Genomic DNA, 14977 nt, shown 5'->3' with positions numbered 1-14977 from the left:
TAAACATTTCATGGTAAGGTCGTATTCAGCATTTCATGGTAAGGTTGTATTAAGCATTTCATGGTAAGGTTGCATTAAGCATTTCATGGTAAGGTTGTATTCGGCATTTCATGGTAAGGTTGTATTCAGCATTTCATGGTAAGGTTGTATTAAGCATTTCATGGTAAGGTTGTATTTGGCATTTCATGGTAAAGTTGTATTCGGCATTTCATGGTAAGGTTGTATTAAGCATTTCATGGTAAGGTTGTATTCGGCATTTCATGGTAAGGTTGTATTTGGCATTTCATGGTAAAGTTGTATTCGGCATTTCATGGTAAGGTTGTATTCAGGCATTTCATGGTAAGGTTGTATTCGGGCATTTCATGGTAAGGTTGTATTCAGCATTTCATGGTAAGGTTGTATTCCGGCATTTCATGGTAAGGTTGTATTCGGCATTTCATGGTAAGGTTGTATTAGGCATTTCATGGTAAGGTTGTATTCGGCATTTCATGGTAAGGTTGTATTCAGCATTTCATGGTAAGGTTGTATTCAGGCATTTCATGGTAAGGTTGTATTCGGCATTACATGGTAAGGTTGTATTCGGCACGTGACAAATAACATTTGATATGGATGTCGTTCCCTTTTGATTCCATGGTTATGCATATAAATGCACCCTTCATGCTTCTTCTGTAAGAAACATTTCAGTTTAGCTCTGTCAATACAGGACAATTCCCAATAGTGTAAAGGGTCGACTAGCTTTAGGAAAGTTTTTTTCAAAGTTTGTCGTAGTCAGAAAGTCAGCTGTTCAGTATAAAAGACCATCCCTGGCTGTAGAGAAAAACAGACAGACAGAGAGGAGGGAGAGACAGACTTCATCACTGACTCCAGATCTGAGGACAAACTCGTCTGAATAACCGCTCACACCAATTCAAAGAGGTGAGTGGATTTAAAGCCTCTAATGACAAGGTTTAGATTCAGAGGAATATTTATCAGATTTGCAACTTCTCAGATTTAAAATTTGTTTTTTTTTCAAATCATAGTTGGGTATTTCAATTCAATCCAAAATCATTAGAGTGGTGTGACTTTTAAATCGTCACTAGTCTATTAACCAAACAAAGGCTTTGACAATTATCGGGATAATGGTAAAACGCTAAATATTTCACCTAATCATTATCTTTTGGTTCAACAGGTGTGCGTGTTGTTGAGAAGACTATGTAATCCCAATGATAATTAATAACAATGAGACAATGTCATTATAATATTAATAAGTAATAATAATAATCTAATAATTGTTATTCTGTACTTCTGGAGACTTTCTGTGGAGAAGGTATAAGACCAGCAGGAAGTCTGTTTTTTTGGACTTCGTTTCACCTGAGATGCCGTTTGTCTGTCCACATACGACCATTGTGTGTGTGCTTAAACGTGTGTGTAAATGTGCATGTGTAATTCTATGTGTGTTTGTAGGTACTGCGTGGGTGTGTGGCCTTTAGCCTGTGTGTTTATTTGTACTGCATGGGTATGTGGCCATTAGCCTTTGTACAAGCTGTGACCTTGAGATTCCGACAGTCCCGCTAGAGGACGTTGGCCGGAAAATGACTCTTGGCAGAAGTCCAAATCCACTAGAAACGTCCTCTAATTCTTATAGCTTCCCCACAGAAAGTTCAAAAGAAATCAGTAGCACTTTAGAGGCGGTTGCCAACAAAATATACATAGAAATCACTGGCCACTTTAATAATGGAACACTGTTCACTTTAATAATGTTTACATATTTTGCATTACTCATCTCATATGTATGTACTGTATTCTATCCTATTCTACTGTATTCTATTCTACTGTATCTTAGTCTATGCATTACTCATCTCATATGTATCTACTGTATTCTATCCTATTCTACTGTATTCTATCCTATTCTACTGTATCTTAGTCTATGCATTACTCATCTCATATGTATCTACTGTATTCTATCCTATTCTACTGTATTCTATTCTACTGTATCTTAGTCTGCGTTACTCATCTCATATGTATATACTGTATTCTATCCTATTCTACTGTATTCTATTCTACTGTATCTTAGTCTATGCATTACTCATCTCATATGTATCTACTGTATTCTATCCTATTCTACTGTATTCTATTCTACTGTATCTTAGTCTATGCATTACTCATCTCATATGTATCTACTGTATTCTATCCTATTCTACTGTATTCTATTCTACTGTATCTTAGTCTATGCATTACTCATCTCATATGTATATACTGTATTCTATCCTATTCTACTGTATTCTATTCTACTGTATCTTAGTCTATGCATTACTCATCTCATATGTATCTACTGTATTCTATCCTATTCTACTGTATTCTATTCTACTGTATCTTAGTCTATGCATTACTCATCTCATATGTATCTACTGTATTCTATCCTATTCTACTGTATTCTATTCTACTGTATCTTAGTCTGCGTTACTCATCTCATATGTATATACTGTATTCTATCCTATTCTACTGTATTCTATTCTACTGTATCTTAGTCTATGCATTACTCATCTCATATGTATCTACTGTATTCTATCCTATTCTACTGTATCCTATTCTACTGTATCCTAGTCTATGCATTACTCATCTCATATGTATATACTGTATTCCATTCTATTCTACTGTATCTTAGTCTATATAGTCTTGCCGCTCCAACATTGCTCGTCCAAATATTTATAAATTATTAATTCCATTCCTTGATAACATCTCAGGTGAAACCATAGCATCAGGGCTTTCGAGAACCTAAGTACATCTCAGTTGAAACCAAAGCATCAGGGCTTTCCAGAACCTAAGTACATCTCAGGTGAAGCCATAGCATCAGGGCTTTCCAGAACCTAAGTACATCTCAGGTGAAACCATAGCATCAGGGCTTTCCAGAACCTAAGTACATCTCAGGTGAAACCATAGCATCAGGGCTGTCCAGAACCTAAGTACACCTCAGGTGAAACCATAGCATCAGGGCTTTCCAGAACCTTAGTACATCTCAGGTGAAACCATAGCATCAGGGCTTTCCAGAACCTAAGTACATCTCAGGTGAAACCATAGCATCAGGGCTTTCCAGAACCTAAGTACATCTCAGGTGAAACCAAAGCATCAGGGCTTTCCAGAACCTAAGTACATCTAAGGTGAAACCATAGCATCAGGGCTTTCAAGAACCTAAGTACATCTCAGGTGAAACCATAGCATCAGGGCTTTCCAGAACCTAAGTACATCTCAGGTGAAACCATAGCATCAGGGCTTTCCAGAACCTAAGTACATCTCAGGTGAAACCAAAGCATCAGGGCTTTCCAGAACCTAAGTACATCTCAGGTGAAACCAAAGCATCAGGGCTTTCCAGAACTTAAGTACATCTCAGGTGAAACCATAGCATCCGGTCTTTCCAGAACCTAAGTACATCTCAGGTGAAACCATAGCATCAGGGCTTTCCAGAACCTAAGTACATCTCAGGTGAAACCATAGCATCAGGGCTTTCCAGAACCTAAGTACATCTCAGGTGAAACCAAAGCATCAGGGCTTTCCAGAACCTAAGTACACACTCTGACACACACACATCACAAAAAACATACGCTTACACAATACTGAAGGGTTAATGAACAAGTGAGTGAGCGATTAAATACATAAATGAGCCCATTGGGGAGTTGCAGCGATGAGCCAAGGTCGTAATTCAGGGAGAAAATGGGGTAAAAAATACACTTGTGGCCATATCACCCTGAACATGCCTGATCTCGTCTGATCTCGGTGGCTGAGCAGGGTTGGGGCTGGTTAGTACTTGGATGGGAGACCACCTGGGAATGCCAGGTGCTGTAAGCTCTAAACCAGGGCTGTCCAACCCTCTTCCTGGAAATCTAGAGTCCTGGGGTTTTCAGTCCACACCTGGTTTTACTTATTAGCTGCTCAACAAGACCTTAACTAGCTGAATTAGGGTTGGACTGAAAACCTACAGGATAGTAGACCTCCAGGAAGAGGGTTGGGAGAGCCCTGCTCTAAACAATAAAAAAAATGCATGAATGACCAGAAGTGAAGTTAAAAATAGGTTGGAATGAGTAGAAAAGTATAGGACATTTTAGTAGAAAATAACATTTGTTTTTTGATTGGGATGGGACCGGGAGCTGTCACTGAGAGATGATCCTAACAGCGTTTACTGTGGAAGCTCTTGAGTCAGGTAAAGGGGTCTACACAGTCTTTGCAAAGAGAGCTGACAGATCAAATTAAATTTTGTTGGTCACATATAATCTCAGCAACAAAAGAAACGTCACTTTTTCAGGACCCTGTCTTTCAAAGATATTTCGTACAAATCCAAATAACTTCACAGATCTTTATTGTAAAGGGATTAAACACTCTTTTCCATGCTCGTTCAATGAACCATAAACAATTAATGAACATGCACCTGTGGAACGGTCGTTAAGACACAAACAGCTTGCAGACGGTAGGCAATTAAGGTCACAGTTATGAAAACACTAAAGAGACCTTTCTACGGATTCTGAAAAACACCAAAAGAAAGATGCCAGGGTCCCTGCTCATCTGCGTGAGCGTGCCTTAGGTATGCTGCAAGGAGGCATGAGGACTGCAGATGTGGCCGGGGCAATACATTTCAATGTCCGTACTGTGAGACGCCTAAGACAGCGCTACAGGAAGACAGAACGGACAGCTGATCGTCCTCGCAGTGGCAGACCACGTGTAACAACACCTGCACAGGATCGGTACATCCGAACATCACACCTGCGGGACAGGTACAGGATGGCAACAATAACTGCCTGAGTAACACCAGGAATTCACAATCCCTCCATCAGAGGGCTTGTAGTGTCACGTTCTGACCATAGTTCTGTTATTTTATCTTTGTTTTAGTATGGTCAGGGCGTGAGTTGGGGTTGGCAGTCTTTGTTTGTTTTTCTATGTTGGTTTGTGAGTTCGGCCTAGTATGGTTCTCAATCAGAGGCAGCTGTCAATTGTTGTCCCTGATTGAGAATCATACTTCGGTAGCCTGGGTTTCACTTTTGGTTTGTGGGTGTTTGTCTTCCGTGTCAGTGTTTTGTCGCCACACGGGACTGTTTCGTTAATTTCACGTTTATTGTTTTGTATTTCGTAGTGTTCAGTGTATGTTTTAAAATAAACATTAAGAAGAGAAGAAGATCCTTTTGTAAGGCCTCACCAGACATCACCAGCGACGACGTCTCCTATGGACACAAACCCACCGTCGCTGGACCAGACAGGACTGGCAAAAAGTGCTCTTCACTGACAAGTCGCGGTTTTGTCTCACCAGGGGTGATGGTTGGATTCGCATTTATCGTCGAAGGAATGAGCGTTACACCAAGGCCTGTACTCTGGAGCGGGATCGATTTGGAGGTGGAGGGTCCGTCATGGTCTGGGGCGATGTGTCACAACACCATCGGACTGAGCTTGTTGTCATTGCAGGCAATCTCAATGCTGTGCGTTACAGGGAAGACATCCTCCTCCATCATGTGGTACCCCTCCTGCAAGCTCATCCTGACATGACCCTCCAGCATAACAATGCCACCAGCTATACTGCTCATTCTGTACGTGATTTCTGGCTAGACAGGAATTTCAGTGTTCTGCCATGGCCAGCGAAGAGCCCGGATCTCAATACCATTGAGCACGTCTGGGACGTGTTGGATTGGAGGGTGAGTGCTAGGGCCATTCTCCCCAGAAATGTCGGGGAACTTGCAGGTGCCTTGGTGGAAGAGTAGGGTAAAAAATTTTTTTTTTTTTGCTGAGTTCACGTGTTTAGCAGATGTTATTGTGGGTGTAGGGAAATGCTTGTGTTTTTAGCTTCAACAGTGCAGTAATATATAACAAGTAATATCTAACAATTTCACAACAATACACGCAATACACACAAACACAAAGTAAAGGAATGGAATTTAGAATATATAAATAATGGACAAGCAATGTCAGAGCAGCATAGACCAAGATACAGTAGAATAGAATACACTATATGCATATGAGATGAGTAATGCATAGACTAAGATACAGTAGAATAGAATACACTATAAGCGTATGAGATGAGTAATGCAAAATATGTAAACATTATTAATATGTTCCAGTGTTCCAATATTAATGTGTTCCAGTGTTCCATTATTAATGTGTTCCCCTGTTCCATTATTAAAGTGGCCAGTGATTTTGTGACAATAACTCAGTAACGCAGAGGTGATAACGCAGAGGTGAGGGTAAATACAGAATGTTTACTGAAGACTTCACAGAAAAAAAAACAAAGCAAGAGTACTACACAAAACAAGAGACCTGAGCAACTGGCCCAGTCCACCAAGGACTCCACTAAACCAATACGCCCAATCAGGCTCACCTGGACACTAGAAAACATAGGGATGCCCTCCACTGGCACCCTCAGGGAGTACACTCCAAGATGACATCTAACCTGTGACAGATTTCAAGTCTATGTATATAGGGCAGCACATCTAATCTAAAAGAACTTCACTGGACTCTATGTAAACTGGAAACCATATATCCTGAGGTTGCATTTATTATAGCTGGGGATTTTAACAAAGCTAATTTGAGAACAAGGTTACCTAAATTCTACCAGCACATTGATTGTTGTACCCGCTCGAGCAAAACATTGGACAACTTCTACTCTATCTTCCGCGATGCATACAAGACCCACCCCCTGCCCTCCCTTCGGCAATCTGACCATAACTCCATCTTGTTGCTCCCCTCCTAAAGGCAGCCACATCTAATCTAAAAGAACTTCACTGGACTCTATGTAAACTGGAAACCATATATCGTGAGGTTGCATTTATTGTAGCTGGGGATTTTAACAAAGCTAATTTGAGAACAAGGTTACCTAAATTCTACCTAAAGGCAGAAACTAAAACAGGTGCTTAGGTCTATCCAATTCTGGTCTGAACGTTCGGAATCCACACTTCAAGATTGCTTTGATCACGTGGACTGGGATATGTTCCTGGTAGCCTCAGACAACAACATGGAAGTATACTCTGACTCGGTGAGTGAGTTTATTAGGAAGTGCATTGGATATGTTGTACCCACTGTGACTATTAAAACCTTCGCTAACCAGAAACTGTGGTAGCATTTGCGCATAACTGAAAGCACAAACCATCGCATTTAATCAGGGCAAGGCGACTGGAAACATGACTGAATACAAACAGTGTTCTATTCCCTCCACAAAGAGTATTATAGTATTATTATAGTATTAGTATTATAGCATTTAATCATGGCAAGGCGACTGGAAACATGACTGAATACAAACAGTATTATAGTATTATTATAGTATTAGTATTATAGTATTATTATAGTATTAGTATTATAGTATTATTATAGTATTAGTATTATAGTATTATTACAGTATTAGTATTATAGTATTATTATAGTATTAGTATTATAGTATTATTATCTAACAGTATTATAGTATTATTATAGTATTAGTATTATAGTATTATTACAGTATTAGTATTATAGTATTATTATCTAACAGTATTATAGTATTATTATAGTATTAGTATTATAGTATTATTATAGTATTAGTATTATAGTATTAGTATTATAGTATTAGTATTATAGTATTATTATAGTATTAGTATTATAGTATTATTATCTATTCCCTCCACAAGGAAATCAAAGAAGCAAAGTGTCAGTATAGCGACAAAGTAGATGTCATGCATAGGTGTAATAGGTGGCAGGGAAGTCAAGCGCAGGAGAGTCAAATAGAGTGTAAAATGGAGTCTTTTAATAAAGTTCACGGAGTATGCTTGGCAGAAGTCGTGACAGTAGAGTCGCAATTCAACGGCTCAAACATGAGACGTATGTGGGTCTCCAGACAATCACGGAAAAAAAAGGAAAACCAGCCCCGTCGTGGACATCAACGTCTCGCTCCCAGACAAATTAAACAACTTCTTTGCGCGCTTTGAGGACAATACAGTGCCCCCGACAAGGCCCGCTACCAAAAACTGTGGTTCATATAAAAAAATCTGAGTTTACATTGGCGCGTTACGTTCACTAGTTCCAAAAACATCCAATGATTTTGCATACCCACATCGATTCAACTTAAATACTCATCATAAATGTAGATGATAATTCTAGTTATACACATGGAATTATAGATATACCTCTCCTTAATGCAACTGCTGTGTCAGATTTCAAAAAAACATTACGGAAAAAGCAAAGCATGCAATAATTTTGGAGTCAACATGAACCAGAAATTACATGATAAATATTCCCTTACCTTTGATGATCTTCATCAGAATGCACTCCCAGGAATCCCAGGTCTACAATAAATGCTTGATTTGTTCGATAATGTCCATTATTTCTGTCCAATTAGCTGCTTTTGTTAGCGCGTTTGGTACACCTATCCAAACGCTGGTGCTGGTCGACCATTAATGTCCATTATTTCTGTCCAATTAGCTACTTTTGTTAGCGAGTTTGGTACACCTATCCAACCGCTGGTGCTGGTCGACCATTAATGTCCATTATTTCTGTCCAATTAGCTACTTTTGTTAGCGCGTTTGGTACACCTATCCAAACGCTGGTGCTGGTCGACCATTTCTTCGGACAAAAACTTCAAAAAGTTATACTACAGGTCAAAGAAACTAAAATTTCAAACTAAGTACAGAATCAATCATTAGGAAGTTTTTATCATACATCTTCAATAAAGTTCCAACCGGAGAATTCCTTTGTGTCTTAAGGAGGAACGGAACGCAGGAAAATATCATGTGGTATGCGCGTGACTGGGAAATGGCTCTCTGCCAGTAGCCTGACTCATTCCCCTCTTATTCAGTCCCACAACACAGTAGAAGCCTCATTCAATTTTCTATAGACGGTTGACATCTAGTGGAAGCCCTAGGAATTGCAACTTGATCCATATCCCACTGTGTATTCAATAAGGGCTGGGTTGAAAATCGACCAACCTCAGATTTCCCAGTTCTGTTTTACTCACAGTCATCATTCAAACAGTTTTATAAACTTCAGAGTGTTTTCTATCCAATACTAATAATACTATGCATATATTAGCAACTGGGACTGAGGAACAGGCCGTTTACTCTGGGCACCTCTGGGCATCTTTCAACCAAGCTATTCAATACTGCCCCAGCAGCCATAAGACGTTTCAACAGCTATCACTAACACAGAGAGGCTGCTGCCAACATACAGACTGAAATCACTGGCGACTTCAATAAATGGATTTAATAATGGTATCACTAGTCACTTTAACTAATGCCACTTTAATAATGTTTACATATCGTGAAGAGCAGAGCTGGTTTCTTTTCGTTCATGTATTGAATACAGATTGCCCCGGCTACAATTTGATCGATTATTAACGTTTAAAAAAAATACCTAACGTTGTATTACAAAAGTAGTTTGAAGTATTTTGGCAAAGTTTATAGGCAACTTTTGAAATATTTTGTAGTGACGTTGTGGTTTTGTAGGCTGTTTTTGCTGGATCAAACGGGCTTTGTAAATCGACATTTTCGATATATATGGACGGAATTAATTGAACTAAAGGACCAATTGTGATGCTTATCGGACATATTGGGGGGTCAACAAAAGAAGCTCATCAAAGGTAATGCATATTCTATATTTTATTTCGGTGTTTTGTGTAGCGCCTGCTACGCTAACTCCTTTGTTTACTGCTGGTGCAGATGGGTGCAGGCTATCAAATAACAGCTTCTTACGCTTTTGCCAAAAAGGATTTTTATAATCTGACATATTGGCTGGATTCACAACGAGTGTAGCTTTAATTGAGTATCTTACATGTGTGATTTAATGAAAGTTTGAATTTTATAGCATTTTATTTGAATCTGGCGCTCTGCATTTCCCCTGGCAATTGGCCAGCAATTGGCCATCCATAAGAGGTTTTTAACTGCCTGTTCAGGGGCAGAACGACATATTTGTACCTTGTCAGGTCAGGGATTTGAACTTGCAACCTTTCGGCTACGAGTACAACACCTTTCGGTTACTAGTCCAACACTCTAACCACTAGGCTACCCTGCCACCCCAATGTGTGCATGCCATTCAATTAAAAGAGATGCAGCTGGAAGCACGACGAAGGGAGATATATCTGGAAGTACTCTGAATCCAGTCAGGCCATCCTGCACCCTCAACAGAGTTTGATCTCGGTTGGAACAGCCGGCTTGTACCGCCTTTCAACGAAAAGGAGATGAACGTATATTTTACTCTGTTTGAGTGGATTTCCACATCCCTAAAAAGGCCACGAGATATTTGGTCACTGTTCCTCCAAAGTGTTCTTGTGGGAAAAGCTCAGGAAATGTACACCACTTTATCTCTTGACCAGAGTTCAGATTATGACAGTAAAGCTGTGAAGCTGATATCCTTCTTTTGATTGGTGGTTTATGACAGTAAAGCTGTGAAGCTGATATCCTTCTTTTGATTGGTGGTTTATGACAGTAAAGCTGTGAAGCTGATATCCTTCTTTTGATTGGTGGTTTATGACAGTAAAGCTGTGAAGCTGATATCCTTCTTTTGATTGGTGGTTTATGACAGTAAAGCTGTGAAGCTGATATCCTTCTTTTGATTGGTGGTTTATGACAGTAAAGCTGTGAAGCTGCTATCCTTCTTTTGATTGGTGGTTTATGACAGTAAAGCTGTGAAGCTGATATCCTTCTTTTGATTGGTGGTTTATGACAGTAAAGCTGTGAAGCTGCTATCCTGATTTTGATTGGTGGTTCTCAAGAGGTATTAAAGAACTTGAGGATTTAAAGACACTCGGGCAGTTCAAGAATTGCCTTCAAGAAGGTGTTGCCTAAAACAACCTTCTCAAACAAAGCATCCAGTAGTTATCCACACCCCCTAGTCGACCAGTGAAGGGGGTGCCATTCATTTTGGGAAATTATTTGGCTGGAGGGAAGGTCATGCCAAATCCTGTCATTTGTAAGGAATCCAGAGTAGAGGAAACTGATGGGTTATCAGAAATGTACCCTAGAGTGTTCCCAGTGTGCCGTTACAAGTGCTCTGTCTAAGAAAGTCACAGGGAGAAAGTCTAGTGTTGAGGAGGATGTCAGTGATCCACGATGTTCGATCCATCTGAGGCGTTTATGTGTGATCCTGTTTCAGTCCCCTGAGTTGACCTCTCCTTTCGAAACACCAAAGGTGAGGGAGTTTGTAATTACAGTTACATTTCGACAAGAGATGCTGAGATATTGGACGTATGACCATATCCTGTGTAACTTCTTCCTGTTCTGAAACAGGATGTTGTGTTTCACTGTAAATCCTGTCACGTTTGCAACCTGAAGGGTAAAACGAACCAACCTGTATCGATTGTCACTTTGCGGCCTATTTCCTGCTTTTGACTAACCTTTCAGCAAGGTTCTGTTGGACTGTGTTGGTCCTTTGCCCAAAGCAAAGATTGGTAACCAGTTTGTCTTATCCATCATGTGGCTGCCACTTGTTTGCCTGAGGCCATTGCACTGAGGAAAATCATGGCTCCCAGTATATTTAAGGTCCTGGTGAAATTATGTTCAATCTTTAGGTAGTGCAATCAGACCAAGTTTGGATGTCATAAGGTGAATTCACCAATTTGTAAGTCGCTCTGGATAAGAGCGTCTGCCAAATGACTTAAATGTAATGTAAATGTAATGTCAAAGGCATGCACGTTCTCTTTCCCTTTCCTTCTGCTGAAGTCTGAATTTCTGTTACAGTGTTACCCATTTCCCCACTAGTGCCCACCACTCAAAGTCTCAAGGTGCTTTTGAGAGATTTCATCAGACTTTGAAGTCTACGTTGAGAGCTCACTGCTTTGAGTTTGAGTAAGACTGGAATGAAGGGGTTCCTCTTGCGCTGTTTGCAGAGCGGTGGTGTCATGTCTTATTATGTCTGTTCCTGTCCTTTCTCTTCACTCTGTCTCTCTCTGCTGGTCTTATTAGGTTACCTTCTCTTTCTCCCCTTCTCCAGCTGTTCCACATCTCCCCTAACTAGCTCATTCACCCTTTCCCCACCTGTTCCCTCTTTTCCCTCTGATTAGGTCTCTATTTCTCTCTCTGTTCCTGCTACTTTCGGTGTCAGATTCTTGTTTGTGTTTTTCATGTCAGATGCAAGTTATCGTCTCGTTTGCTTCCACCTTGTCCTATCCTGTCGGAGTCTGCCTGGCAGGTGCATCCTGCACTCTACTAACTATCTTTTGTTCCATTGACAACGTCTGAAGAGGATCTATGCCATTCCTGTTTTTCATTAAAAGAACTCTGTTTTCTGTTAAAACCGCTTTTGGGTCTTCACTCAAGTACATAACAGGTGGGTTGTTCAGGAATCTCTCGGTTTTACTCTGAAATGTTTGGACATCATGTCAGAGGTCCTTTGGCTGAGAGAGAGGTTGTTGCAGGACAATACCTTGAACAACGAAAACAAATCTGTTTGGAGCACCTTAGTGTTTTTTTTTATACAGATTGCACCACACCTGTGAATTGGCCAGTGAGAATCTGGTGAACTGGGGCAAATGAAAATTAAAGTTCGGTATGAGGTCCGAAAGCTGCACTTTTGGTGTGGGGGACCAAGTCCTGGTTTTGTTGTTCCGTCTGGCGTCATCGTTGCAAACGCGTTTTTCTGGCCCTTACCTATAATGAAAAAAATTGTCAATCTGGATTTAGTCATTGCCACACCAGAGCGCAGAAAAACAATCTGTCTGTGTCATGTCAACACGTTGAACCCTTCACTTCACTCGCTATGATCGGGTGGACAAATTGGTGGAAACCAGTAGTGATCTTCTGCTTCTGACCACTACCGTCACCATTGACTATAGTCTTCCTTGAGAACACTAGAAAAGCCCAGCACTCATTTGAGAGTGTAAGGAAAGCCCAGCACTCATTTGAGAGTGTAAGGAAAGCCCAGCACTCATTTGAGAGTATAAGGAAAGCCCAGCACTCATTTGAGAGTATAAGGAAAGCCCAGCACTCATTTGAGAGTATAAGGAAAGCCCAGTACTCATTTGAGAGTATAAGGAAAGCCCAGTACTCATTTGAGAGTGTAAGGAAAGCCCAGCACTCATTTGAGAGTATAAGGAAAGCCCAGTACTCATTTGAGAGTATAAGGAAAGCCCAGTACTCATTTGAGAGTATAAGGAAAGCCCAGTACTCATTTGAGAGTGTAAGGAAAGCCCAGTACTCATTTGAGAGTGTAAGGAAAGCCCAGTACTCATTTGAGAGTGTAAGGAAAGCCCAGTACTCATTTGAGAGTGTAAGGAAAGCCCAGTACTCATTTTAGAGTGTAAGGAAAGCCCAGTACTCATTTGAGAGTATAAGGAAAGCCCAGTACTCATTTGAGAGTATAAGGAAAGCCCAGCACTCATTTGAGAGTATAAGGAAAGCCCAGTACTCATTTGAGAGTGTAAGGAAAGCCCAGTACTCATTTGAGAGTATAAGTAAAGCCCAGTACTCATTTGAGAGTGTAAAGAAAGCCCAGTACTCATTTTAGAGTGTAAGGAAAGCCCAGTACTCATTTGAGAGTGTAAGGAAAGCCCAGCACTCATTTGAGAGTATGAGGAAAGCCCAGTACTCATTTGAGAGTGTAAGGAAAGCCCAGTACTCATTTGAGAGTATGAGGAAAGCCCAGTACTCATTTGAGAGTGTAAGGAAAGCCCAGTACTCATATTAGAGTGTAAGGAAAGCCCAGTACTCATTTTAGAGTATAAGGAAAGCCCAGCACTCATTTTAGAGTGTAAGGAAAGCCGAATACACCCTGAACCTGTTGGTCAGCTGAGCAACTCAGAGGTTCTGGAAAACCTTGATGTATTTTTGGCTGTGGAGGAAAAAGGCAACATTGTTGCACTGCTTTTAGAATATCTACCTTTTCCTCTGGGACTTCCTCTTCATCTCCCTTTCGGTTTGCTGGAACCCTTTGTGTCTCTGCACCGGTGCTGCCCCGGATTTCCGTCGTCCATTTGCTTTGTACTTGGATGCCAGTGATGTAGGAGCAGGGCTGCTTTGTCCACTGATGCCAGCGATGTAGGAGCAGGGCTGCTTTGTACACTGATGCCAGCAATGTAGGAGCAGGGCTGCTTTGTACACTGATGCCAGCGATGTAGGAGCAGGGGCTGCTTTGTACACTGATGCCAGCGATGTAGGAGCAGGGCTGCTTTGTACACTGATGCCAGCGATGTAGGAGCAGAGCTGCTTTGTACACTGATGCCAGCGATGTAGGAGCAGGGCTGCTTTGTACACTGATGCCAACGATGTAGGAGCAGGGGCTGCTTTGTACACTGATGCCAGCGATGTAGGAGCAGGATGTAGGAGCAGGGCTGCTTTGTACACTGATGCCAGCGATGTAGGAGCAGGGCTGCTTTGTACACTGATGCCAGCGATGTAGGAGCAGGGGCTGCTTTGTACACTGATGCCAGCGATATAGGAGCAGGGCTGCTTTGTACACTGATGCCAGCGATGTAGGAGCAGGGCTGCTTTGTACACTGATGCCAGCGATGTAGGAGCAGGGCTGCTTTGTACACTGATGCCAGCGATGTAGGAGCAGGGCTGCTTTGTACACTGATGCCAGCGATATAGGAGCAGGGCTGCTTTGTACACTGATGCCAGCGATGTAGGAGCAGGGCTGCTTTGTACACTGATGCCAGCGATGTAGGAGCAGGGCTGCTTTGTACACTGATGCCAGCGATGTAGGAGCAGGGCTGCTTTGTACACTGATGCCAGCGATGTAGGAGCAGGGCTGCTTTGTACACTGATGCCAGCGATGTAGGAGCAGGGCTGCTTTGTACACTGATGCCAGCGATGTAGGAGCAGGGCTGCTTTGTACACTGATGCCAGCGATGTAGGAGCAGGGCTGCTTTGTACACTGATGCCAGCGATGTAGGAGCAGGGCTGCTTTGTACACTGATGCCAGCGATGTAGGAGCAGGGGCTGCTTTGTACACTGATGCCAGCGATGTAGGAGCAGGGGCTGCTTTGTACACTGATGCCAGCGATGTAGGAGCAGGGGCTGCTTTGTCATTACAGGGTATTGATGAGAATTATTTTATTTGATCAATTTTA

The 14977-nt window shown here is 41.4% G+C and overlaps 1 protein-coding gene and 1 pseudogene across 1 annotated transcript in view; both read left to right on the top strand.

The window, feature by feature from the left end:
* Positions 1-804: 804 nt before the first annotated feature.
* Positions 805-14977, top strand: part of LOC135532834 (perforin-1-like) — a 28627-nt gene continuing 14454 nt past the window's right edge. Inside the window, exon 1 of the mRNA XM_064960271.1 lies at positions 805-915. The gene's annotated coding sequence lies outside the window, so the exon portion shown is untranslated. The remainder of the gene's footprint in view (positions 916-14977) is intronic.
* On the top strand, positions 3704-3822 carry LOC135540454 (5S ribosomal RNA; annotated as a pseudogene).

The sequence above is a fragment of the Oncorhynchus masou genome, chromosome 5, assembly GCF_036934945.1.
Source record: "Oncorhynchus masou masou isolate Uvic2021 chromosome 5, UVic_Omas_1.1, whole genome shotgun sequence".
Classification (NCBI taxonomy): Eukaryota; Metazoa; Chordata; class Actinopteri; order Salmoniformes; family Salmonidae; genus Oncorhynchus; species Oncorhynchus masou.
Note: the sequence above shows the minus strand (reverse complement) of the source record. Positions and strands in the feature narration are given on the sequence as shown.